The sequence below is a fragment of the Zootoca vivipara genome, chromosome 8 (assembly GCF_963506605.1).
Source record: "Zootoca vivipara chromosome 8, rZooViv1.1, whole genome shotgun sequence".
Taxonomy (NCBI): domain Eukaryota; kingdom Metazoa; phylum Chordata; class Lepidosauria; order Squamata; family Lacertidae; genus Zootoca; species Zootoca vivipara.
The window spans coordinates 23,669,475-23,685,156 of NC_083283.1; the positions used below are offsets into that span (position 1 = coordinate 23,669,475).

The 15,682-nt window shown below is 45.2% G+C and overlaps 1 protein-coding gene across 1 annotated transcript in view; it reads right to left on the reverse strand.

Moving 5' to 3' along the window:
• CPQ (carboxypeptidase Q) overlaps positions 1-653 on the reverse strand; it is a 150,739-nt gene extending 150,086 nt beyond the window's left edge. The window contains exon 1 of the mRNA XM_035125207.2: positions 522-653. The gene's annotated coding sequence lies outside the window, so the exon portion shown is untranslated. The remainder of the gene's footprint in view (positions 1-521) is intronic.
• Between the last annotated feature and the right edge of the window lie 15,029 nt (positions 654-15,682).

A 15,682-nucleotide genomic window follows, 5' to 3' on the forward strand; every position in this document is an offset into this window, starting at 1 on the left:
AGGGCGCAAAAGCAAACAGATTTCCACCACCGCTTGTCCCAGCAAACATCTGATCTTCATCGCTATACTGACTCTGAGCATGGAGCCTTCGTCTACCTGTCATGGCTCATAGCATTAAAAAAGAGGGGTGTGTGTGTCTGAACAGGTGCTACCCATAGAAGTCCCCCCCCCACAAAAGGATACAGAACGGGAAATGAAAATCAAGATGCTCTGGTAGGGCCAGCATCATAGGCGTCTTTGGGTAGCTACTGGGGACGCAATGCCTGCCATGCAACCCGAGGGAGAATTAGGCTTGCCATCAACCCGCTGCCAACAGCTGCATGGCCACCTCTCTAACTTGGCAGAATGACGTTTCTGCTCGTTTGTGTTTTGCTACGGTGCTACTTACACATTGCGAAACAGGGAAAGCTAATCACCCACAGGCATGTAGAAATTGCTGTAATTCAAATAAAGGAAACACATCACTCTAAAGGCAGACTTGCAACAATAACCACCGTAATTCAAATATAAATACATCTCACCATAGCAAGAGAGACTGTGACCAGGGGGCTGGTTGCCTGCTTAGTCTTCTGTCCAGCTGCTATCTACCCAAGACCCTTGCTCTCTCTTCTTTTTTATTATTTATCTATAAACTGGACTTGGACCAGACAGCCTTCAAACTAGTGCTATGTTGAAACCTGGCCCCCACCCCCGTTTCTCAAAAAGTTACCTTTCCCTGAACAAGAGACTTCTCCTTTTCTGCCTCATTCTCCAGGTGCTTTTTAATTTCTCCAGAATTTTGGTTGCCATAGGTGGTGTGCCTCCTCGCTCCCCTTCCATTAAACCTTTCTCCAAAACCTTGCTGCCTCCAGGCTGCCTACATTTCCCAATCTGAAAAGGGTCCATAGGAGCTCACATAGAATCATGGAATCACAGAATTGTAGTGTTGGAAGTGACCCAGAGGATCATCTAGTCCAACCTCCTGCAATGCATCGCTATCTTTAAAAAAATTAAAAAGCTTCACTTAAACAAATTAAAGGCAGCACCTGTCAGGACCAGATTAGGCAGAGGCAGGAGGGTATTGGTTTTGTTTGTTACCACACTATGTATTTTTGTGTTTTTATATTGTAAACCACCCTGTGATCCTTGGATGAATTTAATTACTTCTTTGTTTTGTTTCTGCTCTTGTTTTCCTTAAGTATTTAGTGCTTTTATATTGCATTTTTATGCTCTGAGCTGCCGTGAGATCTACGGGTGAAAGGTGGTATATAAATTCAATTCAAAAATAATCCCCACCCACTGCACCCCACTTTCTTGTGCAAACAGAAGAACCCAACACTGGGCACTTCAGGAAAAGCAAGGCTGCAGAGTTCAGGCAAAGAACTGATTTATGGAATGAAAAGACACTCCCTCCTGACTACCTCGAAAGCACGGCGAGGACAACAAAACCCTGCACTGCACCCCATGGGAATTTTCACCAAAATTTACTTTCTCCTTTAATAATTTACTGGTGTAATTCCTTTTCTCATTACTTGATGGAGAATACTAATGAAACACCTGGGGGGGTTATTATTATTGTTATTTAGCACAGCTCTACTTTAAACCAGGGACGTGGGTGGCGCTGTGGGTTAAACCACAGAGCCTAGGGCTTGCCAATCAGAAGGTCGGCAGTTCGAATCCCTGTGACGGGGTGAGCTCCTGTTGCTTGGTCCCTGCTCCTGCCAACCAGCAGTTCAAAAGCCCGTCAAAGTGCAAGTAGATAAATAGGTACCGCTCGGGCAGGAAGATAAGCGGTGTTTCCATGTGCTGCTCTGGTTCGCCAGAAGCAGCTTTGCCATGCTGGCCACATGACCTGGAAGCTGTACGCCGGCTCCCTCGGCCAATAAAGCAAGATGAGCGCCGTAACCCCAAAGTCGGTAAGGGGTCCCTTTACCTTTACCTACTTTAAACCAAAGTCTGTCTTCTCTAAAGTAAGGTACCTGACCACCCCTAGTGACAATGGTCAGCCTCCACAGGTAGAAGCACTCCCGAATATCAGCTGCTGTGCTCGCTTCCTGCTTGAGGGTCTACCACAGATTGGCCACTGTGAGAACAAGATGCTGGACCAATTGGGCCACTGGCCTGATGCAGCAAGCTCTTCTTGCTATATTCTTAACGGTCCCCTAGCTGGCTAGCGCCTGCCATTCCTCACACACAGTGCAGCCCCCAACTGGCAATGCATTGTGGGGGAGCAGGAAGTGGCATGCATCAGCTGACACCCGTTGGCTGTTACTGCTCCTGCTACTACAATGAAAGGGGAGCCCAGCAAACCGGCCCAAGGTTTTGCGCAGGGATAAGGAAGCTCATACCTGTCGGGAGGGCAAATACACAAACCTCCCTATCTTGGGACTTCCCCCAGCACCTCTCACCAGCCCTTCCTGTGGATTTTTGCCTGTCCCAAATGAGTCCTTGATCTCCGATAACGGCTCTTGCCTGCAGGATGACGAGGGGCATGCCAATTGTGAACTGTACCATGCATTTCTCTGTCCACTTTTCAGCCTGCTCATCACAGGCCTGTGGCCCTGAAAGGTCACCCAGATGCAAATGTGGCCTTTGGGAATGGTAAACCTTCCCCTCCCCTGGTTTATGGCTTTTTTAGAATCATAGAGTTGGAAAGGACCACAAGGGTCGCCCAACCCTCTGCAATGCAGGAATCTTTTGCCCAACTTGGGGCTAGAACCCACGACCCTGAGATTAAGAGTCATGATTTATCAACTGAGCTACCCCAGACTTCTGGAGTAAAGGTAAGGTAAAGGGACCCCTGACCGTTAGGTCCAGTTACAGACGATTCTCGGGTTGCGGTGCTCATCTCAGTTTACAGGCCGAGGGAGCCGGCGTTTGTCCACAGACATTTTTTCCTGGGTCATGTGGCCAGCATGACTAAGCTGCATCTGGCGAACCAGAGCAGCACACGGAAACGCCATTTACCTTCCCGCCTGAGTGGTACCTATTTATCTACCGAACAACGGGAGCTCACCCCATCGCGGGGATTTGAACCGCCAACCTTCTGATTGGCAAGCCCTAGCCTCTGTGGTTTAGACTTCCGGAGTAATAAAGCCAAAACCACACTGGTTGGTAGCCTTGGTTGAACTCTTAACCATAGTGCAGCAGGTGGATGAAGCTTCTCTACCTCAGGACTGTCCTCTACTGTCCCCACACCCACTCTACAGCCCAGTCTGTGAGTCATGAATTCTGTCATTTACATAGTTTATACAAGAGAGGGAGATAACATGCTTAACCACACACATTAAGATAGGAAACCGAACTTTGAGAGAAAAAACATTTGAACAAGAGAAAAATATTAACAGGGTTACGCGAAATGTCCCGAGTACAAATCAGACATTGGAGGAGACGAATTAGCATGAACTGGTGTCGCATAGAGGCTGCAAACATGTGCCCAAAAACCATCCCTTCAAATCTCACTTCCGACAAAGCATTACACAATTTCCCCTCGACTGTTCCCCATAAGGCTTGGTTTCCAGACCCTTGATCATCTCAGTCGCCTTCTTCTCACACCTTTCAGCTTGTCAATATCCTTCTTAAACTGTGGTGCCCAGAACTTTTAAAAAAAATTAAAAAGGAAAATTTAAGTTTGTGAACTTGAGTGTCAGAACACAAAAATGACATCAAAACATCAAAAATAATTACCTAGGAACTTATTCATCGATCATTTGCTAAATTGAGAGAGAGAGAGAGAGAGAGAGGACAGCCTAAATGAAGAAAGTTTGAGTAATGCTTCTATTTTTATACAGAATTTCTAGAAATCCTTGTTGACGTTTGCAAATCAAAAGGAGCTAATTCATGGTGCCGAATAGGAAATGTAGAAAAGAAACAATAGGCTCAGGTTAATATCCACTTAATTGCTAGAAAGGTCTCCTAAATCTGTGAATAATCTAATAATTTCCTAACGATGTTTTCTGTTTGATTTCCCTCCAAGGGATACAGGAAATCATATACCTGGGAGTACATGAGGTGGCTTGGATAACATCGGATTAGACTTTGAAAGCCCTGGGGCAAAGGAAAGAAACTTGCATGGTACACGGGGGCGTCTGGTACAGTTAGTAGCATCTAACAGCCAGTTTGTTATGACAGCTGTGGAAAAAGTTGGCTCAGAGGTTAGCTGAATGTGCAATATAAGAGGAATTATGGCATTGTTGTTTTTAAGTTATGGGGTTGTTTTCTGAGATGGAAATAGAGCAGCAAAGGCTGAAAACGGAAGAAATTGAGATATTTCTGAATGCCTGCTCATACTTGTTCAACAAGAGTTATCTCTCTGTGTTTTGGGACTCAGAGTTGTGTTCTGCTATACATTTCGATGGATTTTGAACTAGTCGGCTTTGCCTCGAGGAAACTCCGAAAGCAGATTGTGTGTGTGTGTGTGTGTGTGTGTGTGTGTGTACATACACACACACAAATATGGGGCTGCTAACCAGTTGCCAATCCCACCTACCTGCCAACCCTGCTTCCTCCACACCTGGCTGACCCCTCCTCTCTTTACACCTGAACAACCCATTTTCCTTTACCCCTCACAACGCCCCCCCATGCTCCTCCTCTTTTAAAGGAGGGTGGGAGGCGTTTCAGAGAGCAGTTTGGCAAACCGCTCTCTGCAACGCCTCTCCCTCTCTGTTACACCTCCCCGCAGTCACATTATGAACACATTGTAGTGACAAGACTTGGGGAGGCCCGCAGCAGAGCAAAGAAGGGGTATGGCTGGGCGGGGGCCTGGAGGGCCAGATTTGGGCCCATCTCAATGGAGGAACTTGTCGGCCTGGCTCCTGGCTCCTAACCAAGCACATGCTTAGGACTAGGGCTGGGCGATAACTGGTTTTCAACATCATGATATATCACCAGCTAAACATCGCAATATACTGATATATCACCATGTCTGAGATAGGGATCGAGCTATGTAGAGGCTGGCTTCATGGTTTTTCCCACATTGTGAGTTTTTCATAGCATACACACACATAACAATTTGCAATATATTGACAGGTCAAAAACTATGAAACCAATATCATGCTATGGACTTGAGACCGGTTTTGGACAATTTATCAAAATAAAGCCCAGATTTACTTAGGATGGTGGTGAAAGAAATTAAGAATGTTGACTTGATCTAGCACGAGAGATGTACAAATATGGTTGTCTTAAAAACCTTGTTTGTTTATTTTCCTGCTTGCTCTTGGAGATGTCCACTCTCAGGCCTGGAGCGAAGAAAGCAACACTTGCAAAATATCAACATGCAACCCTTCTGCTTGTCAAGTGAATAGCAAAACAGAGCAGGGCAGCAAGAAGCCTTCTCTATCTAGAAGCATAGCTTCTCAACCCTAATCTACCCCGGGAAATGCAAGTTTCTGGAGTCAAAAGTTGTAATGCGATCTCCCTAAGTTTCTCGAAGCAGCCGTATGGAGTATGGAGCTGTCACTATCTGTCAGCTCTTGCGCCGGCGGCTTGGCCAGCCCTGTGGAATTAGGGAAACCGAATACAATCAGACTGTCATATCAAACAGCAGTTACAAAGGCATTTCTTGGGCACCCTCAAGCAGCATTCCAGCAGAGAAGACCCTGTGTGCAGTTTCCGCTGCCGATAATGAACTCTGAACATTGCTGGGAAGCTTTCCTAGAAATGGCAAAACACCTCTTTTAATGCAATTTGCCGGGTTTTTTCCCTCTTTTAATTTGTCAGTAGAACGGATGAATAACTTCTACTTAGGTTTCTCCTCTGAGCTGGAAAACAGTGGGCTAACTACCATTTGTAAGATGCTGCCAGATAGCTTTCTTTTTTTAAAATACTTATCCATATACTCACTGGAGCAACCCTGATACCAGTCACTGTAAATAACAAGCCACACATTGTTCAGGACAGGTAATTTCTGTTGATTTCAGAACAGCTTCCTTTTTATGTCGCGAATTCAAAACAACATTGTTAAACAACTAGGCTTTTTTTTAAATTAAAAAAAGGGTCAGTTTGGAAGTATTTTGAATCAATATGCTGGTTTTAGTAACATGATTTTTTTTAATTAAAAAAAAACCTGTTTCGTATCTCCAAGGAGATGGGAAAAAATACTTGGCCTGATTTACACATTCTGTTTTTGGGACATGGACGTCTTCCCAGACATCACTCCTGGGTTTAAAAAGGACTTAATATGTAACAAGAGTCTAAGGGCTGTGCCCATGTCAGATTTATGCAACAAGGCCACACAGAGCTGTAATTGGGGAAGTCATGATCAGACCATTCCTGGAACCCGAATATTCATTGCAGAACAAAATTGTGAGGGAGCTGGTTAATATATTCTGCAAAAGTCAGGAAAGCAGGTTACTTCACTAGAATCATAGAATCGTAGAGTTGGAAGAGACCACAAGGGCCATCCAGTCCAACCCCCTGCCAAGCAGGAAACACCATCAAAGCATTCTTGACATATGCCTGTCAAGCATCTGCTTAAACACCTCCAAAGAAGGAGACTCCACCACACTCCTTGGTAGCAAATTCCACTGCCGAACAGCTCTTACTGTCTAATGTTTAGGTGGAATCTTCTTTCTTGTAGTTTGAATCCATTGCTCCGTGTCTGCTTCTCTGGAGCAGCAGAAAACAACCTTTCTCCCTCCTCTATATGACATCCTTTTATATATTTGAACATGGCTATCATATCACCCCTTAACTATGCGTTCCAGGAATGGTCTGACAGAGGATCATGACTTCCCCAATTATAGATCGGGGGGGGAGGTCTTGGTGGGTACCTGTGTGCCCACAGGTTGCCACGTTGGAAACCTCAGCATAAGGCATAAACATCATATAAACCAAATGTAACATTAGTGGCTCCTGCCAACCTAGCAGTTCGAAAGCACGTCAAAGTGCAAGTAGATAAATAGGTACCGCTACAGCGGGAAGGTAAACGGCATTTCCGTGTGCTGCTCTGGTTCGCCAGAAGTGGCTTTGTCATGCTGGCCACATGACCTGGAAGCCAATAATGCGAGATGAGCGCCGCAACCCCAGAGTCAGTCACAACTGGACCTAATGGTCAGGGGTCCCTTTACCTTTACCCTTAACATTAGTGGCATGGATATTGCCACCAGAGCTAGAGGGATGTGAACAAAGGAATCAACATTTGTGACGGGAATTAGCTGGGTTTTTTAAGGTGTGCCACTTTGATAAGATAAACCCCATATTTCAAAGGTGTAAAAGCTACATTTCAATTAGTCCGCTTGTCTTGAGGAAAGCATGCTCAGTTTCCTCTGTGGATCAGAGCCTGCCATCCAACAGCAGAAGCCTCAGACCCCACATCTCACCTTGTTTCCTGTCCTGTTGGATAAGTGATGCTAAATCAGCCTCAGTGCCCAGTGAATGTTTTGTTTGGGGGGGGGAGTTGATGTTTGTTTAAGTAAAGTAAGCTTCCTATTAAGTGTATGCACTTCCAGGGGGTGGGGGGAATCTGTCATTTGAAGCAAAGTTTCTTCAACCGCCATCCTCATTGGTAAGGTCTGCAATGTTAATTCTTCTATTCCTGTTTATATATATATACATACTGTATATATAAACACACAAATATATACAATTGCTACTCCATCTATTAACTGTGTGCAGCTGAAATTCTGCCAATTTTCACTGGGTGATATTGCTGAAAAGCTGGGTAGCTTTTCCAGGCTATCAGACGCGAACGACCCTTTTTGAATCCCTCCAAACACATGATGGACTGACAATTGCCAGCTGTCTGAAGTTATGGAGTGACATAATTTGAATTGCATTCTATTGTGATTTGGGGGGGGGGGAATCCTTTCTCCCTTTCCATTGGCACAGAAGCAATATGCTATTTAGGCTAAGCACTGGGACTAAAAGGTATTTTATTTCAACCATGTGGACCTTGCATTCAGAATAGCTGTCGGTAGCTGTGATTTATTATCAACTAACAGGCCATTCAGATGTGCTGATGCCAGAAGCGGACAAGCTGGCTATTTTGCAATGAATTTATAGACTGTCCCTAATCCTCAGACCCACATTCCTCTTCTTTTATAGCCCCATGCCGAACCTTCTTGTGACCAATGGACCCTGGGGGCTATTTGGGCAAAAGTGCCTCTGTCTACCAGTCAGGCACATAAATTAATAACTCATCCCTTCCTGGGAGTTTGAGAAAAATCAAAGCTTAAATTTAAGGCAGGGTCAACAACTGCAGATGCTTTGCTGTGGCTGAAGGATGAAGAAATCAAGGCTGCAGGAAATGGGTTGAAGTAAAAAGGTGGAAAACGAGTAAGAACACAATCCTAGCCCCCCCCCTAACCACAGTAGATAGCTGGAGATGTGGGGGTAGAATGGCACACAGTTGCCCCTCCACAGGTGGAGAGCATTGCCTGGCAGGGGGGGGGGGCACGACAACAGCATTGTTTCGTCTCATTTCACTTTGAATTTGTATGCCGCTTTTGTGTATTGATATACACAAGGTGGCTTGCAAGGCGAAGAAACAACAAAATATATAGCAAGGATCACACATCTCTCAGGGTTGTGAGTTCGAGCCAAACGTTGGACAAAAGATTCCTGCACTACAGGGGGCTGGAACAGGTGGCCTGCTATGGTCCCTTCCAACCCCAAATTCTCTTATCTTATTAACTATCCAACGCAATGCAAATAAGCCATAATTTAAAAAATGTGACTTTAAAAGAAGCAACTTAGATAAAGTAACATGCAGTGCTGCATTTTGAATATAATATTATACAATTAATATTGCATCAGCAAATATGCGGAAATTCACTCTCAGCAGCTACAAGAAATCATTACTCGTCTATAATCAATAAAAAAGTCGCAATACTTTTTAACAAAAATCCCATGCAAAATGTCCAAATTGAGCAACGAAGTCATATTAATTTTATTATTAATTATTAATATTAACATTAATTTTATAATTTTTGCGTGAGTGGCGGCACCACACACCTGCCTTCCCAAATCTGAGTGTCACGGCCATTTAACAAAAGGAGGTGAGACACAGGAGGCGCAGTGGGGGTGGCTTCAAGCAGACATTCCTGTCACCGGTCCCACACCATACTGAGTTCCCCACCATTCTAGGGCTGCCATACATCTGGATTTTCACCAAATCAGCAAAATGTCCCGGAAAAACCGGACTTGCGGCATCTAGGGCGATCTTTTAAAGAAAAATGCTTTTAAAATAAAAAAAAAAAGCCCAAATACTTATATTTTGGGGGGGGGAGAGATGTTTACCCAAAAGTTTAGCAACTTTGTCCAGATTTTTCACTTTTGGGAATATGGCAACCCTACACAACTCATGCCTCTCAGGAAGCAGCAACAATGCTCCCCCTTGGGCAGCCCATTGTACAACAACGTCCCACTTCTGTCCCAGTTCCAAAATGCCTCATTTGGCCCAGTGTTTGCTTTCTGCCGTGGAGGAGCCCCCTCCCCCAGCCCTCCTCTCCACCTTCCCAAGTCAAGGGTGGGTTCAGAAAAGCCACTAACTTCTTTTAAGCATCCTTTTGTCCTTGTTATCAAGGATACCAATTTGCTTTAAAATTTCAGCAGCTAGCAATGGTAAATCCCATTGGACTCAACCCATAAGAGCAATCAGGTTCTCAGTGATCATTGTCACCACATTTTCTATGCATGTTTTCAACCCATTCTGATTCCCCCCCCCCCCCAGAGGGGGGTTAGAAGCGTGATTTTATTCATTGTTTCAAAAAGCACTGTCATTTTTTTTAAAAAAGTGCCGATTCTAGCTCATTTTAATTCCTGCGAAAACACCCCATTTTAGCACGGCAGAGGACCCTTTTTGAGTAAGGTAGAGGAAGTGCAGCAGAATGCACTCATAACGATAGATGATCAAGCTTTCTTTAGCGCCTCAGCCCTTGCTTTCCCCCCCCCCCCGCAGGACCAATTGCAGTCATCAGCAGTCGTTAACAGCCATCAACAGGTTTACCACTCCTATCAGCCCATCACCCATTCCCACCCACCCCCAGGTTTCAAGTGTATCTGTTTCAAGTGTATCTGAAGAAGTGTGCATGCACACGAAAGCTCATACCAAAATAAAAACTTAGTTAGTCTTTAAAGGTGCTACTGAATGAATTTTTTTATTTTGCTTCGACTCAGACCAACACGGCTACCTACCTGTAACTAGAACGATAGATGAATTAGCCACTGACTCTTCCATTACACTGCCAGCACTGCAGTTCAACTCTGAGAAAGTTCATTCTGACTTAAAGCGCTTCGTCGGCTGGATGACTTCAGAATTATGTCCAGGATGGCATACCAGGGACTGTTTTTTCATACAGATTTTAGTTCTATGCCATAGTCTCAACCTCTTCCCAAACCATAGAGGCAATAGTATACAAAAGACGCGTAAGGGGACAGAGACAAACTGAGTGGGGTTTTTTTGGTCACTTTGGTGCCGTTGACTTCACCCCCGGAGGCACACTCCATTGTCTCTTGAGACAGATGGATGCCACCAACAAGAAACTGTCCCAGGCGCCACAAAATACAGTTCGGGGGGGGGGGGGGGTCAGATGATGCTCAGGACAAGCCTTCCTTGCCCCCTCCCCACAACAGGGCTAACACCTATGCACAACCCAAAACAAAACACAGGCGAGAAAGCAAGCTACCCCTTGTCATAAAAATGTAATTTTTCAAAAATAAATAAATGGAGAGGCCATGGGGCGGGCACTTGGCAGGCACAAGGGGGGCACTTGAAGGTACCACAATGCCCACAGGCACCAGAGTGGGGACCCCAGTTCTGTCTGAATGGGATGCTGCCATTTGCTGTTTTAATTCGATGGGTTAGTTTGGAAATGTTTATTTTTTTGTCAACTGTATGTTTTATATTTTACTGCTTACTAAATAATAATAATAATAACAACAAATTAATAATAATACATTTTGTGCTTTTTTTTGTTTCTACCCTGGGAACATGCATTTACGCTGAACGTACGGGATACAAATGAAATAAGTAGATAAAAATGCTCCCACTTAGATTACTAGCAGCCACATTCTCATTTTTTGAAACAAAGCGTTTATTTTAGAAAATAAAGGTATTGAATCACAGTGCGTCCTAGAAAGTATAAATTGTTCCTCCTTCCAGCTGCCAGACTACATGGCCATGCCATTTGCTTGCACGTTTATGTCCCAGTGGCCTCAGTTCAAGACTCTTGAGCTGCAATGGCTGCTGATGCAGGATTCAAGCCATAAATCTCTGAGGGTGGTTTCGCTTTGAGGCAGGAACACCTGACCAAGGCTCACACGGGCCATCTGGCAGAGACCGATAGCAGGCTAGATAGAGCCATCTCCTCATATTCCAAAGACATGCCAGATTTGTCCTTTCGTTGCGAAGATGTAAACAAACGGTGAGGAGCCTGGATTCTGGTACATGAAACGCAAGAAATAACTCTGGGGGCTAGTGGCAGCTCCCCACCACACAATATTTCCCATTACCGCATCAGCTCCCCCGGCTTTCAGAAAACAATTTACATTCTACACAGAAGGGGTGGAGGGGCCAGAAGCCAAAGTGAGCAAAACAAGGGAGAGTGACTCTTAACTTTGCTAAAGTAGGCTATGTTCCCACTGTGCAAAAAAGTCATAGGCACAAAAACCTTTTCCATCTTCTTTCCAAGCAAGCATGAGGCATTGCCGCTGTTCAAGGGCGCATTTCAGCCAGGCAAAAAGCCCTTGAGGAGCGCATGGAACAGGACTGGTGGAAAGTGTTGTCTGTGGGGATTGTGACCTTGGGAGTCTCAGGGGCCAGTCATAGGGGTGGAACTACTATGAAACTGTCAGGGGGACTCCCTACAGGGAGCCTCCCCCCCGTCATCCTGACCAGCCCTTCGCCCAGCGAGAGTGGTAGCAGCGGGTCAGGCGGAAGCGGAATGGAGGGAAGGCTCAGCGAGGTATCAGAGCCCCGGCACGGCCCTAGCCAGCAAGTGGAAGAGGGAGCACAGCCGCTTCCAGCGCCCGAATTGAGGCGCGCACCCAAACGCAGGGTTAGAGGGCGGCGTTTCGGGGTGCCCAAGCTATTATGCTGGCCCCGGAGCAGAAGGGCACCATTGCCAGATTCTGCGAGTGACTAGGAGGTCATTTTTTCTGCTATCTCTGCACTGTAAATAGTATGTACAATAAAACCCTTAAAGACAGAGCGGACTGGAGCGTCTTTACTCGGGAGCAGCCGCAACAATTCCTTGACAGAAACTAATGGAGCTTAAGCTCCAGGGGCCTTAATCCCAGGGGGGCCCCAGAAGAGACTTTAGTCCACATTGCTTGACAAATGGGCCCAGTAGACCTAATTTGAGTTGCATTGATTTGAGTCAAATTGATTCATTTTGTTGTTGTGTGCAACAATCCCAAAGTTTGAAAGTCAGTAGCACAGATGTTGTAAGGGTGTGGTGATCTGTCATGGAACAGCCCCGTGGAAGAAGAGAAAAATGGTAACCTAGACTTCGTTGGTGGTAAGGACATCCTATTCTATACTCTCCAACATTTCTCTAATCAAAATAGAAACATCCCAAGGAAGAATGGGGCATTCTGGGATCAAATCAGGAACCTAGATGGCTTTTGTAAATCTGGGACTGTCCCTGGAAAATAGGGACACTTGGGGGGGGTCTATAGTCCTTGGTCCTTTAAATAATGGTCCTTATCATCCCTTCACTCCCCAAAACAATTTTCCCCCCTCAAATCATCCCCATAATGTGCAGTCCCTAAAGCAGGGTAAGCCAATGTGGTGCCCTCCAGATGTTAAAGACCTCAACTCCCATCAGCCCCACCCAGCAAGGTCAACGGACAGGGATGATGGGAGTTGTAGTCCAAAACATCTGTAGGCACCACACCAGCTGCCCCTGCCCTGAAGCTTCCAAGTTTAATTGGCAAAGGAATGTGTAAGAGAAGAGAAACCATTTTTCTTCTCCCTGTATATTTGGCTCTCTTAATCGACGGAGCAGATTTACGCCTTTAATGCCCTTTCTGGAGTTAAACCAAAGCTTTAATGAAATAGCGTTTCCAAGAGTGTATTTTGTCAAGGGAACATTTCCAAATCTAATTCTCAAGATATTTCATTTGCGTTGAATTATTCCACCACCAGAAAGAAACACAGCCCAAAATGTACACCTGGCAATCGCACAGCTGCATCAACTCACCGCAGCAGGGAGGGAAGTTTTCAGATAGAAGAAGAAGAAGAAGACAGTCAAGCACAAACGCCACAGGCTGCAAGGATGACGTGAACCTAAACCGAGTCAAGAAACTACGCTCAGCTCCAACTGCTACCTAGACTCTGCCACCACCTGGGGTACAAAGGGAGAGTGGGAGGCCGTGCCCACTGCCTCTTGGCAAAAACATAATGCCTAGGGAAGGCCATAGCTCTGGAAATTTGTGGGATCTTTATTTATGGGAAATTTATGGAGGGAGAAAGATTGTTTTTTGCTGCTCCAGAGAAGCAGACACGGAGCAATGGATTCAAACTTCAAGAAAGAAGATTCCACCTAAACATTAGGAAGAACTTCCTGACAGTAAGAGCTGTTCGGCAGTGGAATTTGCTACCAAGGAGTGTGGTGGAGTCTCCTTCTTTGGAGGTCTTTAAGCAGAGGCTTGACAGGCATATGTCAAGAATGCTTTGATGGTGTTTCCTGCTTGGCAGGGGGTTGGACTGGATGGCCCTCGTGGTCTCTTCCAACTCTATGATTCTATGATTCTAAGGAGTTGTTTCCAAAATGAAAAAGAACAAATTGTGATTCTATCTCTTGTGTGGCACCTTTCAGACTAGCCAAGTCAGGCTGCAATCCTGCACATAGTTAACAGGGAGCAAGCCCCATGGAAATCAGGGGCTTACTTCTGAGTAATGCACAGTGTCATGGAGTCATTAAAAATTGCGACAGCAGGGACTCATTCCGAACCACAGACACTTTTCAGTGTTAGTGATGTGCAAACTGCATGCTAAACCACAATACCTAAGTTTAGGCAATATATTTGCAAGGGAGGAAGATAAAGCGAAAAGCGGAACAACTTGGGCATGCCTCTGTGACCTCCTCCTAGCAGTTCCACCACATCTGCCACTGAATCCAGGCACTGACCCACCCCGGACTTGTTTAGCTTGAGCAAGGTGCTGGTCTAGCAGCTGAAAGACCATGAATATTCAACAGGAGAGCTCTGAATACTGAAATTCACTTCCCCCACCTGATACAGACCCAAAAGCTTTGCATAGGTACAAAAACAAGAAGTAATTCATCAACAGAGGGTGGCAGCTTAAATTAGTTGCATGTAGCTATCTGGACAGCCGGGAGAATTCAGCTGCATATATAACTGACTTTGCACACCAACAATTAATTCACTTTAGACCAGGCTCCCTATTACTCACACGTAGGCCAAGCCAACCATTTTTCAGTGCTTTGTTCAAGAGAATAATAGAGAACTCACTTAGCAGGGATGTTTTAGCTCGTGATAAACTTCCAAAGCATGCTTTTCCATGCAAACATTAATATGTCTAGGACGGCGGCAGCATTTTCAAAGTTATGGTGCAGGTGCGAACACAGTCTTTGTAAATTGCCAAAATAAATCAAAATTACTGTTCTAAGAAATATCTGCCCTGCTCTCAAGTGCGCCTGACATCATGTATGATGCACATTCTGGCATTTCATAAACTAGAATTCCGGTTTATTTAATTTCGCACTAAAGGGAGTAGCATCTGTAGAATGCTGCTTTCCCAGAAATAAGTGGGATTCGGGGGGGGGGGACCTTATTTCAAAGGAGACAAAGGGGTGGTTTATAAAAAGGAAAAGAAAATATATTATTACTTATAATGTTAGGTGAAAACATCACACAGTGGAAGAATTGTTACAGAGCTGCTAGCCATAGTCCCCAAGCAGGGAAAAACAAGGCCAGCCTGAGATGGACTGGGGAAGTAAAATGAAGCCGGGTGGCAGTGTACGGATCTGCTGCCTGAGGCAATCACCTCTAATAATAATAATAATAATAATTTATTTGTACCCCACCCATCCAGCTGGGCTTCCCCAGCTGCTCTGGGCGGCTTCCAACAAAGATTAAAATATATTAAAATGTCACACATTAAAAACTTCCCTAAACAGGGCTGCCTTCAGATGTTTTTTAAATGTCAGATAGTTGTTTATCTCTTTGACATCTGATGGGAGGGCGTTCCACAGGGCGGGTGCCACTACCGAGAAGGCCCTCTGCCTGGTTCCCTGTAGCTTTGCTTCTCGCAGTGAGGGAACCGCCAGAAAGCCCTCGGCGCTGGATCTCAGTGTCCGGGCAGAACGATGGGGGGTGGAGACGCTCCTTCAAGTATACTGGGCTGAGGCTGTTTCATTTCAACTTCTGCAAGATCTCAGGCAAACCTTTTCAGCCTAGGAGTTCACACATTTTCTCTAGGAACCCTGCCCTGCTACACGCCACCAGTGCTCATCAGCATGCCAGTGCTGTGAATATTTCTGAAAAAAATAAAATCTTGATCCAAAACAGGGCCTTTGGAGTGACTTGCCAGTTATTTTATTCCCATGGCACCAGCAGCCAAGTTCCATTTCAAAAATAACCCACAGTTTCAAAATAAAACCTGGAAATCCGTCAGAATGCTTATACAGTATTAATGCATTAATAATGAGATACTTGCGGTTTTCTGCTGGTACATTCGCCACCAGTGACAAATGTGAGAAAGCTCAGACACAAAGATGCCCTTGGTCCCAGGACAAGA